Source organism: Anolis carolinensis, chromosome 2, assembly GCF_035594765.1.
Source record: "Anolis carolinensis isolate JA03-04 chromosome 2, rAnoCar3.1.pri, whole genome shotgun sequence".
In the NCBI taxonomy this organism is placed as follows: domain Eukaryota; kingdom Metazoa; phylum Chordata; class Lepidosauria; order Squamata; family Dactyloidae; genus Anolis; species Anolis carolinensis.
In genome coordinates, this window is record NC_085842.1 from 272857256 (window position 1) to 272875141 (window position 17886).

A 17886-nucleotide genomic window follows, 5' to 3' on the forward strand; every position below is an offset into this window, starting at 1 on the left:
ATTATTAACTATTCATAGCACAAATAATAAAAACTCAGATCTCAACTGCATTCTATGTTAAATGCGTAGCACATCACTGAGATTTACTTTATTTTTTTATTTGGAGATACAGGGACCAAGTTACACATGGAGTGAGCAAGGCTAGTTTAAATCTTCTGTTCAGTACTTTCTTCTTTCCAGTTCACTTCTGTGGAGCCAAGGAAGAAATGCCACTGTTGCTAATTGAGTTATTATTTTAAGTCTGAGGGATGAGTTTTAAAAAAAACATTTGTGGAAGAAAATTATTAAACCCATATAAAATGGTTTTAATAATTATGAGGGTACAAGAGGGCACAAGAAAGAGTGAAGTAAGCCTGTAATAGAGAAAATGACCTATCTGTGGCACTACCTCTGTCCAACCGTACATCTGATGTTCCAGTGGCTCAGAAATCATTGAAAGAAGAAAGGCTCCCCATATTTAGATAAAGAAATACCCACCATATGACTGAAATTTTAGACAGTTCCAATTGATTTTTGCTTAGCTTCATAATATGTGCAAAATGATGGAACACTTGTTTCCATGTTTTTCCATAGTTGTTATTCTGTATTAGAATAATACTGAACACTTTATTATTAGAATAATACAGAATAATTTGACAAGCATTGCTTCCAAAAAATCCTGCAAATCTCTTGGGGAGACAGGCAGACAAATGTCAGTATTCTGGAGGAAGCAAAGACCACCAGCACTTAGGCGATGCTCCTACGACATCAACTCTGCTGGACTGGCCATATTGTCCAAATGCCCGATCACAATCTTCCAAAGCAATTACTGTTCTCCCAACTCAAGAACAGAAAATGAAATGTTAGTGGACAGGAAACGATGGGCTTAAGGCTAACCTTAAAAACTGTGGCATAGACACCGAGAACTGGGAAGCCCTGGCCCATTAGCACTCCAACTGGAGGTCAGCTGTAACCAGCAGTGCAGTGGAATTTGAAGAGGCACAAATGAAGGGAGAAAAGGAGAAACTTGCCAAGAGGATGGTGCATCAAGCCAACCCTGACCGGTACCACCTTCCACCTGGAAACAGATGTCCTCACTGTGGAAGAACATGCGAGTCAATAATAGGACACCACAATCACAAGAGTCTCACTGCCAAGACACTACACTTGGAAGGCCATCATAAACAACGAGGGATCACCTAAGTAAAGTAAGTAATTACTATGACCATTGCAATTCTATATATCGTATTCATTATTATAATCACAAAAGTATCCCCACCGTTTTTTGTAGTTATTTCTCAGCTTCAGTTTTAAAAGAAAGAAATCTAACAAAAATGTGAGTTGTGTTGTTTAATGTAAAAGAATATATCCATCCATAATGTTTGATTCCATAGGTCATAATGAGGGTTAATCACACATCACAGCCATTTGAGAGTTATGAATAATAATAGTCTCTGCAGTTACAGCAAGAAAACTAGACACAAAATTACAAGCCCCATAAATCTACATGCTTCAGGATACCAGATAATCAGCAGCTGGTGTAAGAAAAGGTTTTAACCCCTTTGATATAAGACTCAAACAACAAGAAGCATTAAGGAAGTTATTTCCTGTTCTCTGAAAAATCCGCATTGGTATCTTGTGGAGAAAAGCTATTACATTAGATGGACTCTCACACCTTTTCACTAAGAGAAAAGTATGTTCCCATCAAATATAATATATCTCCATCTTCAAAAAATGACAAACCTCTGTGATTACAGAGCTTCAAAAGAGCTGCCTGGTGAAATGATGCCACCTTTTCAATGTAAAGCTAACCAAATAATTATCTCTCTTGAATGTACAGTTTTGTTGTACTGCATGAGTGTAATTTCTTCTTCTTCTTTGTTTAATTCAAATTTGGCTTCCAACAGAATTTCTCTGCAGTTCATGATAAAGATTTTTGATTTTTTTTTTTTTTGCATCCACAAACAAAGTGAATTTAAAAATCAGAAACTGCACCTTTTCTTTCCATCCTAGTAGATAGGGCTGAGCACAACAAAAGCATGAGATTAACAGAAATAGGCAGACTCTTACTAAGTGCTCAGAAAGAAAATGTTACAGTCAACTGAGATGTTTTGGGACCCTCAAATCCTAAAAAGTAATTTGTCTAGGCTTAAATAAAATGATCAAAGAGGCTGGATTTACACTGGCAAATAATGCAATTTGAACTGTATGATATGGTCAGTGTAGTCCCAATTTTATATAGGTCTACACCAGTGATTCCCAAAGTGGGCGCTACTGCCCCCGGTGGGTGCTGGAGCGATCCAGGGGGGCGGTGATGGCACCTATTAGGGCAAGGGGGCGGGGCCAGGGGATGGACAGGGCGGGGCCTCTTCCCAAGTGCCAGAGACAGGGCTGAGCACCTGAGGCGCCTGTTAGGACACACAGGGGGCAGAGCTAGAGGAGTGGGCATGGCTTCTTCCCAAGAGCCCGGGACAGGGCTGAGAATCTATACCTCTCCTGAGGCACTTGTTGGGACACAGAGGGCCGGGCTGTGGCGCAGCTGTTGAGCAGCTGCCTTAAATCACTCTGACCATGAGGTCATGAGTTCGAGGCCAGCCCGTGGCGGGGTGAGCACCCGTCAATTAAAAATAAAAAATAGCCCCTGCTCGTTGCTGACCTAGCAACCCGAAAGATAGTTGCATCTATCAAGTAGGAGATAAGGTACCACTAATAAAAGTGGGGAGGCAAGATTAACTAATTTACGACCTGGTATGAGGAAGTGCCGTCAGTGTGAATGATGAAGCAGCTGCTCCCCCCTGTGGCCAGAATCGAACATCCCCTCAGAAGAAAGTTAACTTGCCTCTGCGTGTGTGTCTCTCAGTCTCTGTTTGATGTGTTTATGGGCATTGAATGTTTGCCCTATGTGTGTTATAATGTGATCCGCCCTGAGTCCCCTTCGGGGTGAGAAGGGCGGAATATAAATACTGTAAATAAATAAATAAATAAACTAGGGAAGGGGGTGGGGCCTCCTTCCAAGAACCTGAGACAGGGCTGAGCCTCTGTACCTCTCCTGAGAGGCTTTTTAGGACTAAAGGGCAGGACTAGGGGCGGTGGCAGGGCCTCTTCCCAAGAGCCTCTGTATACCTCTCCTGAGGCGCTTGTTAGAACACGGGGTGGGGTATAGAGGTCCATCCCCGTCAGGCACTTGGGAAGAAGCCCCGCCCCCTCTAGCCCCACCCCTATGTCCTGGCAGGCGCCGCAGGAAAGGGATAGAAGCTCAGATCTGCCTCAAAGCTCATAACTCTACCCATCCCAGTTCTGGCCTCGTATTTGTGGCCCGCCCACCTCCCCCTCCCAGCCCTGCATCTTGGACTGGGGAGAAGCTCAGCCCTATCCTCTTGAGCAGGAACCACGCCCACCCCTCTAAGCCATGCCCCCCTTTCCAGGGGGCGCTGAGTAAAAAATTTTTTGGAAAGGGGGCGGTAGGCCCAATAAGTTTGGGAACCACTGGTCTACACTAACTGTAACTAAGGTGAAGTTTCTGGATTTAAGTCCACACTATCCAAGTCATTGAGTCATAATAGCAGTGTCTGTGTGATACTTTGAAGTAATGTGGACAACTGCATGGCTCCAGAATCAACTTTTCCCCTGTGCTTTTCACAAACTCACTAGGAGTAATGTTATGCCATGTCTAGTCATTATTTTAGACATTTTTTTGCTTGTGGGGGTGACCTAAACCATATTTGGAGGCATTTTTGCTGGTTTTAGGGACAAAAATATCACTGTTAAAACAGGATGAATTTTAATTGCCGATTACCATTACTACCGTGTTTCCCCGAAAATAAGACAGTGTCTTATATTAATTTTTGCTCCCAAAGATGCTCTAGGTCTTATTTTCAGGGGATGTCTTATTTTTCCATGAAGAAGAATTCACATTAATTAATTCATATTACAAACCAGCATAACCAGATAAGCTATGAATCCTATCAAGAATTTCTTGTTGCTACCATTATTTCCATGTACAATACTCTATGGTACGTACATTTACCGATCCTGCCTGTTCTGGTGTTCTGTTTGGTGTGCATGCTTCCAAACAAAACCTTTGCTAGGTCTTACTTTCGGGGGAGGCCTTATATTTAGCAATTCAGCAAAAGTTCTGCTAGGTCTTATTTTCTGGGGATGTCTTATTTTCGGGGAAACAGGGTAGTGAATTAGAGAGTGCAGAAATGGATTGAGGCACTCTTTAGATCACAATATTACCACCTTAGTTTTAAAGGGAGCATAACTGATATCCCATATCATGTCATTACACATAAGGCTGCACCATCATTGCCTTTTATATGCAAGCACTTGGCTATAATGGGAGTTATAAGACATGACTAACCTTGCACCACCATTACAAACTCAACTAGCCTTTGTACTTCAAATAAAGTAGAAATGACATCACAGCTGACACACATCATGCTTAGATGGATTAGTTTATGTGCTTCATCTTTTTCTCAGTTCACAAACTTAAACAGACAAGATGATAATATCTATTCAAATGCCCCTTCAATCTGCACACATCTGGACTAATGTCAATGCCAGCCCAACATTCTTTCATCCATGCACATCTAGCTCTCGAGGTATTTATTCCATTGGTAGTCTGACTGAATTGCTTTGTATTCAGTCCTTTAAGCTGAACCAGACCATTGAACCCATGATAAATCAACATCAATTCCATCATTTTGTTTTGGCTATGCATGTGCAATCAATTTTTAAAAGTTTCAAAAATCATTACAAAATTAGGGTGTGCTGTCGTTTCGTTTCTGAAGTGTTTCTAAAGTAGAGCTAGTAAAAATTTGTTACTATAGTGAGAGTAATGAAATGTTACTTTTTTTTACAGTCATTCTGTAAGTGGGAAAACCTCAGAGGCTGCTTTCTCCCTCATTTTACAGCTATTGGGGTAAAACTTGCTACAATGGTAGAATGCATTTACCACTGTAAGCCCATCAGGTTTGAGAATGTTTCACTTATCCATGGATCTTTGGGGAATTTTCAAAGTTTTTATAGACAACATTTTTTTAAAAAAACCATAAGAGCTATCTCCTTAAATTTTCTATACAATGACAAAAGATAACAGGGTTATCTTGTTAACAGGGTTATCTTCCCTCCAACTTTTAGAAATAATCATACATCTACTGATTTTAGGGAATTTAAAAAAAGTTTTGACAAAAGAATTTTAAAGCCACAACAGCTATCTCATTGAATGTCTCTCATATTAACCAATAGAACTTCCATTTAGGGATTTCTTCACAGCCCAGCACAGAGATTTACTTACTAGAAGTATCAGTCAGTCCTCCTCTTTGCAGATTCAACAATTCATTGGAACTCTGACTGGTTGCTGCTACAGAGGGAAAAATTTCTATCCTATCCTGATTGGGGCTTTCTGATGCGGAGATGAATTCTGGGAAATGTAGTTTAGGGCAGGGCCTTTTGAATTCTCTGGCATATGGAGCCTCACCTTCCCAAACAACATTTCCCAGAATTCTGTACTTTCTTTCTTTGTGAACATTGCTTTCTCCCTGCTGCTTCCCTCTCCTAATGGCGAGAGGCCATTAGTTTAAAGAGAAATGGCAGCCTTTTTGGTTTTGCTTCACTTCCTTGTGCTGAAAATGAAACTGACTTTGGGAGGCTTCTGAGATTTATAAAATGCAAATGAAAAAGTATTGGGTAAGTTTCAATTTTTATGTTTTTGGCACAGGCCATACTCGTGCATTGTAAGTACAAATTTAACAAATATGATACCACTTACGACAACTAACAAAAAACCTGCACACTCCTAGTAGATAGAGCTGTACCAGATAAAGTTGCTCCTTCTGACATCAGTGGAAATACGTGTATTTTGAATGGCATGCTTTGAGTATCTGGCTCGTCCAGTGAAGAAGGTAGGGCTGCTTATTTATGCTGTAGTTTTCAAGCACCACTGAAGCAGCAAAGTTTGCTTATCTAGATATAGACATATACATAGAAGTATATGAGGTATACACAAGGGAAGAAGGGGTTCACCTGGACTAGAGATTCAAACTTCTAATGAAGAAGTCCTGTTTGCCTGCCAGAAACAACAGACAAATGACAAAGCAATTTTCTCACTTCCTTAATGAGATCCCAAGATAGTTCTGTTGAACTCCAAACTGCCGAATAGATGAATTTAAACTCAAGCTGCTTCTGCACAACCTTAGAACTGATCTTTCTCTCTCCCTCTCAATTTTCTTTCCCAAAGTGAATGGCACACAAGAAGCTGGACAGCAGTGGAATAATGCATGTTCCACACACCTAAGGGCATCAGGATTTGTTAACAAGCATTCAGGCATTGATTAACAATATCACAATGAATAGCAATGGGGCAAAGAGTTATTTGTCACTTCTGAAATGGAGCTACAATTGTTTTAGAAAGAGCACATTATTAAAAGCACCCTTTCCCTTATGAAATACTGTGTGCTAGATTCAGCTTGGTCAAAATGGAAAATATCCTATGCATACATGATGATTTTACTTATATTACATTCCCCAGGAGAAGCTGGAAGGTTTGGTGGTAATAACAATGCAAAATGGATAAAGGCAAGCTGGAGAACAGGGTGGTTGTTCAGATAAAACTGACTCCTACATTCTCCCCAGGTATTAAATTCACAGCCATGCAATTTATTTCTCTTCAGCATTTACAAATAACACAAATACTGCGTAAGGCTCTCATGATCTTACTGATCTGCATGTCACAATATTTTATGTACATGTAATTTTTGCATTGACATTTTTATGACTTTAGCATCAGCATTTGTGTTCAACATAAGCAGACTTTCTCAGTTACTTCAGTGAGGAGGAAGCTCCGCACAAACACTATTTTACAAATACAAAGTTCCCTTCGTTAATATGAATATAGAAGTCATTGTAGATAAAGAAATGCTTTATGTTTGCTGAAAGAGTCAACAAGGGCACAATTTATGTGTATAGGATATTTGTGAATGCTGTTTTATCATTATATATTATATTAATGCATTCTGGTATATTTCTGGACCAGTAGTTTTTCCCAGTATAATTTAATCACACTTTAACTGCTTTGATTCTATCCTATAAAATCATGAAATTTACACCTAGAGTTCTCAGGCAGAGGCTCTAGTACTTTCCTCAAAGTACAAATGACAGAATTTCATAGGATGTAGTCATGGCAGTTAAAGTGGAATCAGATTTCTGTCATTGTATAGTGTAAAAGGACCCTAGTTGTCTTACATGGATTTTTTTTTTGCATAGTTCTGTATCTTCTCTGCTACAACTGCATTATCTTTACTCTGTTCTTATTTCCACCACCCCTTTCATATATGTGAAAGTAAATAATCATATAGATTTGTGCCTGTTCTATTTTTTTCTTTGCCTTAACAGAGGACTTTCATTTTAGTGAACAAGAATGGATCCATGCAGCTCTCCACAACATTAACAGAAACTACAGGTGGCTACAGTTCCCAATATTGTAATGAATCCTGGTTCATTTGAAGAAAACTCAATGTGGGTGTGTAGCCCACTAGCTCAACTTTTCCTATTAATATGATCATAACTGCAAAAAATTGCATATTCTCAGATGATACTAAAGAGTGTGTGTGAATGTTTCTTTTCCACTATTTTTTAAAATAAAAAATTGTGAAAAGTTTCAAAATCTGGTCCCTAGCATTTAAGTAATGCAAGTTAATCAAAGCACAATGGTCTCACATGAGAAGAGTCAATACATTATTGGCATACAATGCTTTGGCTCAAAAGAATCCTTTTAGTCCCTTGAATTTCAATTCTTGCAGTGGAAGTACAAGTACTTGTATGAACCAACAGCCACAGCCCTTGATTGCTCTCTACAAAGGAGCTCAGTCTAGATAGAAAATCATAACCTTTTACCCAGCAGCCTTTCATATTAGCTGCACTCACAGATATGAAAGCTTTTATCATTATTAATCAATAATCAAGGAAATATACTTTTTACAGGTTCCAAGATCGGGTCTAGGTTCAAAATGCATTTCACTACCCTCAAAACAGTTGAAGCAAAATTTCAGAGGTTGGCCATAAGTCTAAAATAAGACAGAACCATGCTAAAGGAAAATAATATGAAATCTAGGGAAAAAATTGAAGCTGCAGATTTATTAAGCTCTTAGAAATCTCAAACACACACAGAGAGAGAAACACTTCTCACCCCATCGTTGACTAACTGGCACCTTCTACGAATAAGAACAACAATTTGAAATATAAGGAAAGTATTTGACATCAATAATTTTTACTTAGAGCTTACTAGGTAATTTTTCATTTATGGCTAATGTCTGCTATTTCATTAATAGTTAATATATCCACCTCTTGTGGTTTGCTATATATTTTTGTATGCTGTTCATAAAATCAAAGAACAATAGAGTTGGAAGAGACAATGATAGCCACCCAGTCCAACACCCACAATCAAAATACTCCTAACAAATGGCTATCCAATATCTGCTTAAAACCTTCCAGAGGAGGAGACATTTTCACACTCAAAGGCACAATATTTCACTATTAAACAGCTTTTACCATTGGAATTCATTGCTCCATGTCCTAGGCTGGATCTACACTGCCCTATATCTCAGGATCTGATCCCAGATTATCTGCTTTGAACTGGATTATATGAGTCTACACTGCCAGATAATCTGGGATAATCAGATAATCTGGTACCAGATCCTGCCCTAGTTTCCACAGTAGCAGAACACAAACTTGCTCCATCTTCAATACTTCAAATTTTTCAGATATTTAAGCATGGCTATCATGTCAACTCTTGCCCTTCCCTTCTCCAGGCTAGATATCCCTAGCTCCCTAAGTTCCTCCTCATAGGTCATGATTTCCAGCCATTGGTCATTCTGGTCACACTCCCTGGACACGATCCATCTTATTAACATCCGTCCTGAATTGTGGTGCCCTCAGATCTTTGAGGTCTGACCAAAGTAGAATAGAGTGGTTGCTAGATAGCTTTTCAAAATTGCTATAAATTGTAAGATGTATGTTTGCTTCAGTGCCAGATTGCTCAAATTGAATGCTGACTATTTGGACCAACATTCTGCTATTAGTTAAACTACTGACTTCAGTTTAATATGCCTCTATTCTTGAGTCCTAAACTGGATATAATTCCCCTTCAGGCATAGTTGTAGTGGGGTCCTGGTAGACTTATCGGGCAGTTTTAGCAGCACAGCAAAACATCTGCCATTTTATTCAGATGCATCGCCCAAGGGTATATGGGAAACTGACATGTCGGAAATCATCTCTGGAAACAATTTTTAAAGGGAAGCCCAAGGCAGGCAGTACTGATGTGCCCACTTTGAGACCAAGGAGATTATCACACTATGCTTTAAATTGTAGGTAAGACACAATACTGCTGCTGTGGAGTACCAGATACTAGTGCCAGACCTCTTCCATCATTACTCCCCACAGTTATCTTTCAAATGATGATCCTTGACATTGAAAGCCAATTCTAGAATCATGTCTTGAACAGCTTCCCTATACCAAAGTAATTTTGTAAAAACATTATTTTATGCTGATATAACAAGAACATTTTGGTTGCATGTCATTTTTAATGGAAAGGTGAATTGAAGTGATGCTGAGGGACAAAGGTGAATTCAGTTCTTTAATCCTTTCAAGCAGCCTTTAGTCTCCCCTCATTCTTTTGAATCATTTTAATATTTAGGAATTCAGCATTTTCAGTAAAATAATAATAATAATAATAATAATAATAATAATAATAATAATAATAATAAAGTATTCTTATCTACTGCTGTCTCATAAGTTGTTTATTCTAATCTTTCTTTTGTCTTTTATAACCCATTCATGATGTTTTCCCAAACATTTTCATGGATAACATTAGCCTTCAATAACAATAACCATTTTGAAATGCAAATCACTATTCTATTTCTGCACACAACATTTTTCCCTTCATTACTGAGCAGAAAATTAGAGAAATCATTGGCTTTTTGAGATTGTGTACTGAGAGTGAGATCAGCGTTAAAAGCAATAATTCAAATTCACGTGCAGTTATCCAAGATATGTTTTTCTTACTTTATTTCATGCAATCATGTTCCACTTTCTGTGAACTATTGCTTTTTGGTCAGGGAAACAGAGCACCAACCAACCTCCTGTTCTGTGCTAAACTGTTGTCCGATTAACTTTCCACACTGAAAAGCAAAACAAATAACTATTTTCCTTCTCTCAAAATCCCATCAAAATGTAAAAAGTCTTATTTTTCCCACCATACTGTTTCATCCCAAAGTGTTCCATAGCATCTACCAGTATTTCTTTATCCCATGTGGTATTGCTCTGTCATACACAAAGTGGGTTCTTTGGAAAAAGCATGCAAAATATCCATGAAACTGTTTCAATAGTCACTTCTTTTTAAATTCTTGATGCAAGAATATTGAATTATGTTTGCACAATCCCTAAGGAACAGACGTGGGCTTCCTTCTTTTGCAAACTACCTCTTCACATGTGCCAATTGTGGTAAATGGAGAGGTGTGTACTAGTGAACACATTGGAACTATGTGCTTCAATGAAAACAGTCCCTTTGTGAACCATTATAAAATGAAGCAAATTAGAATGGCCAACCAGGTGTCCAAATCTGCCTAAAGGTTTAATTCTTTATGAATTAGCCTCTCATTTAATCAATGCAAATTCTTCATATATTGCATTAAGCAATGTCACTGAAATGCCTGCAGATCTGGATCACAAGAGACTTATTTACAGATTCTGTTCAGATAAACAGTAGTAACAATATTTCATTCATATCCCACCTTTCTCCTAATAATAGAGCTCAAAGTAGTTAACAACAGAATAAAAACAATGCAATTTAAAAAAATACAAAATCAGCATAAAAGTGGAATTATATATTTTAAAACAATTGGACAGTTTATAAATTTAAAAATTAAATATTAAACAGGGGAAAACTTGGAATTTTCAATTTTCATGTGCAAGAATGAACTTAGTGAAGATTTGCATCCCAAGCTTACAGTAGACACACTGAAAAAATGCTATTACATTTCTCTGGGTTTCTCCTAAGTATGACTATGTATAGCTCTAATTCAAATTGAGATCCTAGAGATTTTTCATCTTGATTTTATTCACTGCTAAACAGCTTGTTCTTTTCATGAGTGGGTTACGCTAGACCTCACAGAAGGAATTTGTTAAAATGAGTTTGTCAATGATGAATGGGATGTTGCATAGAGGAGAAGATGTGGGAGCCCTTCCCAGAAACTAGGCAGTGGGTTTAAAAATATTTAGATTCTGTCATTCAAGATTCCCACAAGTGCAAATGTATGAAAGCCCAATTTGCTTGTGATTTGTAGGGGGAGTCTGAAAAAATGCTGGGGAGCTTTTTAAGGAGTTCCAGTCTGTATTCTTCAAACACAACACTATTACCATGTAAGCCATATGTTATGTGATATGATGTGTGGAATGCTTCATAGATAAAAGGAATGTTTTGACATCAGACCCTCTTGGGCCCTTTGGCTTCAAATAAGATATAATCATCACTCAGAATATTGCAAACAGATTTCCAGCCTGAAAAGCCAGTCTTACAACAAAGTACACAATGCCATGTCATAATGTTTATGTTATATGGTGTAGAATAGGTAACAAAAGATGTAATTATTCACAATTTTAAATCTTGAAAATACCTGTGTGATTTCAAAAGGCTGCAGGGAAGCAGTAGTTGGGGGAACTCACTGGCCATGTATTAATTAACCAGCCTGAAATGTTAATTTGAAACAGTCATCAAATATTATGCATGCCTCCTGCCGTAATTTGTTTTTAAATCATCTAAGTGCATGATACAGCCGGTTTGCTGCTAATAAACTGTGATAGCATGAACATTTCCCATAAAGTCTCTTGTGTAGAGGTCCCCAATATATGTCATAAAGAGGATGGCACGTTCTAGTTAAAGCTGCCAATAACAAAATGAAATATATTCAAAACAAATGCTTTATCTATCAGGGGCTCAATCATATAAGGTGGATTTTCTCTTCTTATGATTCTTAATTTTTGTCTGAGACAGTTCAGAGTGTAGTTCTAAAAAAAAAATAGAAACACCAAGTAATGGATGTCTTGTAAATGGCTTTTAAACGATTGATTTTGAAGGTGGGAAATGTAAAGCCGTCATCCTGATTTACAAGTACAGATTTTGCAAAACACTCCGGCACATAAAAATGAAAGTAGTATCTAGTCTGTGTGGCATATTAAGAGGAGCTGGTGTTGCAGGATTTGAGATAATAGCATATGTGACAGCCCAGTATAACCCTGCACAAAAGCCTGAAGGCCTGCATCACAAAAACAGCTACCTCAACACAATCTGCTCAGAACTTCAGACACCAAAAAAGATGTAAGCATTCAGCTTTATGATATGTAATGTGCTGGAGGGGACGGCAACATATATTCCCCTGGATAATGTAAAAAGCCCCAACAGAAGTGAAATGAACAGAAATGGCACATCTGAAGCATGGATCAGCTAAATAACTATGACATATATGTCATTACATGACTGCATCCATTTGAAACCACATACCACCACCAGCCATTTACTTATCAGACTTTCATACCCTCCAAAATTTCACAGATGAAAACTGGAATATGTGTGTTCTTCTATGAAATGATATGAGCAACATCAGAGGCAGTAAAAATGATTAATAAGAAAGAAAGTGCAAGCTAACCTGCAACAGTTTGCTTTTGCCTGACTTTACAGAGAAGATTTCAAATCCACCCTTCCTCTCTCCTGTTAACAGAGTACAAACTAGTCTTGTGCATTTGTATAAAATCGCTTCTCATTTCTGTTTGGTCCATTCGTATGGCCCCGTTTCCATGCCCATGTGCTGCTTCTGAAACCAATGCCCATCCGAATGAGCTCTTTCATTTCACCATCTGAATATACAAATGCATTAATCCCATTAGTGACAATGGGTGGGCTGCCCAGGCTCCCCCTCTGCTCAGTTTTAGGGCTAGAAGGGTGAAAATCATCACACATGGAGGGCTTATTTTCCACTTTTAGTCCTCCAACTCTTACAAGGTTTGGGTCATCCCCCAAATTTTAGAAATGTTTTTCTTTCTATAAATAAAATCTCCTTAAAAACATTCCCTCTTTCCTCTCTGGTGCCACCCTTTAAACTAAGGGGTTAAGATACCAATAATTCTGAGATTGTTTACTCCTGATCTGTGGAGGAGACCTGAGCTTAAAGGCAGGGCTTAAGGTACCAATGATTCTGAGATGTTTTACTCTCGATCTGCGGAGTAGACCTGAGCTTAAAGGCAGGGCTTAAGGTACCAATGATTCTGAGATGTTTTATTCTCGATCTGCGGAGGAGACCTGAGCTTAAAGAATAAGCAGTCTGCAAGGCAGGCAATGAGGCAGCAAGAGGCAACAAGCACGGCAGGCAGAGCAGCAGCACCACCACTCAGAAACTAAGAAGGATACGGCCACAATGAGCTCCCACTCAGGGAGCGCCACGTGGAATGAACAGCAGCAAACAGTTTTTGTGCTGCTTTCACTTTCATTTCACTGCTTCATTCATGTGGAGAGGGTCTGCCGTGCCATGCAATGCACAAATGCACAAATGAAACATGAAACAAATACCGGGCCCTACTCTAGTACAAACTACTTTTGCAATTAGGACTGAATTTGTAGCAACTGAAGGAGAGCCCCATCCACACTGACCATTTGATGTAATTCAAAGTTTTCTTCAAAGTGCAGCATCTGGAGAGTGAATGCCCAGGAAAGTGTGCAAAAGAAAGCCCTTAATGCACCTTAGTACTCTGTGGTTTGTCCAGGCCTCAAAGTGGTTCTAGGATTTCCTATTGCATTAAAACTGCATTAAATCATCAGTGTAGATGATGCCTAAATGAAAGACAAATGGGGAAAGTATAAATAGACAAGAGAAAATTGGACGTTCAAAAACAGCTGAAAATGTGGGACAGCAGAGGATTAACAGAGGATGGTAAAAGGCTATAGGCTGTTGCCCAGCCATATTTTTAATTAAAAATCTTTTTTTAATGTTCCAAATAACCAGTGCCCATTAATTATTAAGATTTAGAAATACAGTAGAGTCTCACTTATCCGACATAAACTGGCAGGCAGAATGTTGAATAAGCAAAACTGTTGGATAATAGGGTGGGTGCAGAAGAAAGAGCCCCTTCCCCTGTTGCTGGGGAAGAGGCTTCTTCTCCTTTTCCTCGGCAGGCTAGCCATCAGGAAGAAGAGGAAGAAGCTTCTGTCACCGCTGCTCCTTTGCTTTCCTGCCCTCCCTCCCTTGCTCACTCACTCACTCACTGGGCCGGATCCTGGTGCTGCCACCATTGCTGCTGGGACCCGGCCTGCTGAGTGAGCGAGCAAGTGAGAGTCTTTGCCACCCTCCTTTGCTCGCCCGCCATCCCTCCATTGCTCACTCACTCACTCACTCATCAGGCCAGGTCCTGGTGCTGCCACTTCCACTGCCAGGACCTGGCCTGGTGAGCGAGCGAGGGAGGGAGGGGAGGGCCTTTGCTGCCCTCCTTCACTCGCCCTCCCTCCCTCGCTCATTCACTCACCAGGCTGAGTCCCGGCAGCGACGGCAGCAGTGGTGCTAGAACCAGGACCCAGCCTGGTGAGTGAGCGAGCAAGCAAGCATGCAAGGAAAAATGGCAAAGGTGGCCACTGCTACCACCTTTGCTGCTGGGAGGAGTGGTGTAGAGAGCTGGGGTCTGGAGGAGGCAGGAAGGGGAGACCAGGCTTTTGCTTCTGCCACCACTGCTGCCTTTGCTGCCCACCCTCCCTCACTCGCTTGTGCAGAACCAGGACCCGGCTGGCCCGGGAGGGCAGGTGAGTGAGCAAACAAGGGAGGGCACCCCTGGGTGTCAGCTAATACAGTGTGTTGGATGAGCAGAAGTCAGATAAGTGGGATTCTACTGTATTCTGTTTTCCAAGGAGGAGGAGGAGGAGGAGGAGGAGGAGGAGGAGGTGGAGGAGGAGGAGGAGGAGGAGGAGAAGGAAGAGGATGATATCTTTCTCCTGACTTTTTCAGGCTTCTAAAAGCAGTAAAATAGACAGGTTACATCTAGGTTAAGGATGTGCACCAATTACATAATTCAGTTTCAACACTAATTTGATGCTTTGGGGGGAAAGCCTGCTTTGATTTGGAGCCATATGCTTCATGTCGGCTTTTAGACTCCAATAAAATGGTAATGGCTCTACTACACAGTTATGTAAGTTTCTTCTAACTTTGGACTTCATCCCACAAAGGGGGCGGGGGGAATCATCTTCTTTGTGTGGCATTTCATGTTGTTCTGTTCTTAAAGAATACAGAGAATTTGCTTACCCCCATCATACAGGATCACCTCCCCCCACTTTTAGCTCGACCATCTGTTTAGAAGAGACACAAGGCATTGTTCTTCAGACACTACTTCTATGGGATCCTTTGCCTCCCAAGCCCTTATTCTAAAGGCATTAAAAGGCACCATTCTTGAGATATCACTTCTATGAAATCCATGGAAACATAAAGAGCATCAGCAGACCACCCACAAGAGCGCCCACAATTTCACATCATTAGAATGATCTAAAACAGAGTTGCCATTCCATCTAAAATAAACACACAATCAAAGCATTTCTGGTTGATGACCATCCAGCATCTGCTTAAAAACCCCAGAGACAGAGATTCCACAATACTCCGAGGCAGCATATTCCACTGCTGAACAGCTCTTAACGTCTTCCTAATGTTTAGGTGGAATATATTTTCTGGCAGTTTGAATCCATTGCTCTATGTCCTGGCCTCTATAGTAGTAGAAATCAAGCTTGCTCCCTCCTCAGTGTGACATCTTCTCACATTTTTAAACATGGTTATTCTGTCCCTTCTCGGCTTTCTTTTCTCCAAGTTAAACATATTAGCTTCTTTAGCCACTCTTCATAGGGGTTGGCTTCCAAACTCGTAGATCATTTTGGTCACCCTTCTCTGGACACATTCTAACTTGCCAAAATCCTCCTTGAATCGAGTTGTCCTGAAACCTAGGATTGGGGACAGGGATATAGACAGTCTTCTTACATAAATTCACCTGATAAAAAAATGGAGTAGGATATACACCTGAGTATCTATATAGAAGATTTTGCTTGCACATCTTGTACTGTACTGCACTCACTTTGGGGCTGCCTTTGAAAAGTGTTTGGAAACTTCCATTGATCCAAAATACTGTGGCCAGATTTTTAACAGGGGCTGGCTACAGGGAGTATACAACTCCCATGTTTCAGCAGCTCCCCTGGCTGCCAGTTTGTTACAGGAACAATTCACAGTGCTGGTTTTGACCTATAAAGCCATATGGTTCAGGTCCAAGCTATTTGGCAATTTATGAACCTGCCCAGGCTTGGAGAAGTCTTTTTCTCAGTCCCACCACAATCACAAACATGGTCAATGAAGCTATGGAAGAAAGTCTTCTTGGTGATTGCCCCTGGATTCCGTAACTCCCTTCCCAGCAAGATCAGAATGGTCCTGTTGTCCTTCTGGCAGCAAGCTAAAAACTTTTTATTCAGGATGGCTTTTAGCATTTCTAACAACGTTATCACATCAGGGCTTTAAAGCGGGCAGCCGTGCATTTCTGCCACCTGCAGAATTTTGGGAAATGCAGTTTAGGGTGCAACCTTTTGAATTCTCAACTATGGAGGTCTTCGCCTTCGCAAACTACATTTCCCAGAATTCTGCAGGTGGCAGAAATTCAGGGCTGCATGCTTTAAAAGCCCTGATGTGATAATGTTATAAGAATAGGTCAGGGACGTTGAATGCAATTTGAATTGCTTGTTTGTATGTGATTGTAGCTGAATTGTTTTAATAATGACATTTTAATTCTATTTTCATATTTATATTTTGTAGGTTTTTAAAGTTTTTTTTAAGGTTGTGAGCAGCTTTGGGTCCCAATTCCTTAATGAAAAGCAGGGTACAATAAATACAACAGCAAAAATAATATTAAGTCTAGAACTCGCCTTATTTTTGTGCATTCTGTAATGTCTGTGCTGCTAGACTTACCAGTAAAAGTATCTTTACGCAATACTTTTTTTCCTGACCTCTGAAGGAGAATAGCATTGTGTATGAGCTAGTCTCTTGGGTACCGTTTTCTGGCTAATGCATTCACAAATCTATTCAATTTATAACAAAGAGGGAAGAATAAACAATTAGGCTTTACATTTAGCAACATTGTAACACACCTGGCAACAATTAAATGATTTAATTAAAAGTCATAGTACAGAGTATGCCTGTATAACCTTTTCAGAAGTCACTCCATAGTGTGCCTGGCAAAACTTTTCTATCAAACTATTGAGCATCAGCATTTCCAGCATTTCTTCATAGACAACAGAACTGATGGCCTGGGAATGAAAAGGATAATGCAAACTTGTTTAACAGCCAAGGTTTAATTTTCTTAAAGAAAAACAAATTAATTACATCATTATGCATTGAAAATTCAAAGCCTGCCGGGTCCCTACTAGACCACATATGGATTTGTGCGACCATTTGATTTTGTATTGAAAGGAAACCTCAGCAGTTATCACCTGCTGACTTTCATGGAACAAAATTGTCTGCAGGGATTCTTCACAGGGTGTCAACTCCCTTTAAGAAATAAAGGTTTTTGTTTTCCAAAAAATATGCTGGCATTAAAACCTTGGAGATCTTTTCGGTATCACTGGGTGAGTACCTGTTTTAGAAGTCATCCATCACTCTTGTGGGATGCTATTTAATTAAACTAGAGCAATTAGGAGCTTGGGTTCAAATCTTAGTCTTAGGATCCTGTTTCCCTGCCCCCTTTTTGCTGTTTTATTTAACTTATATATGGTAATTTGAGACTACTTTTCACAACTCCTGCTTCTTCAGTGCCCTTTTCCCATTGCTTTTGCTACTGTTGTTATTTGAA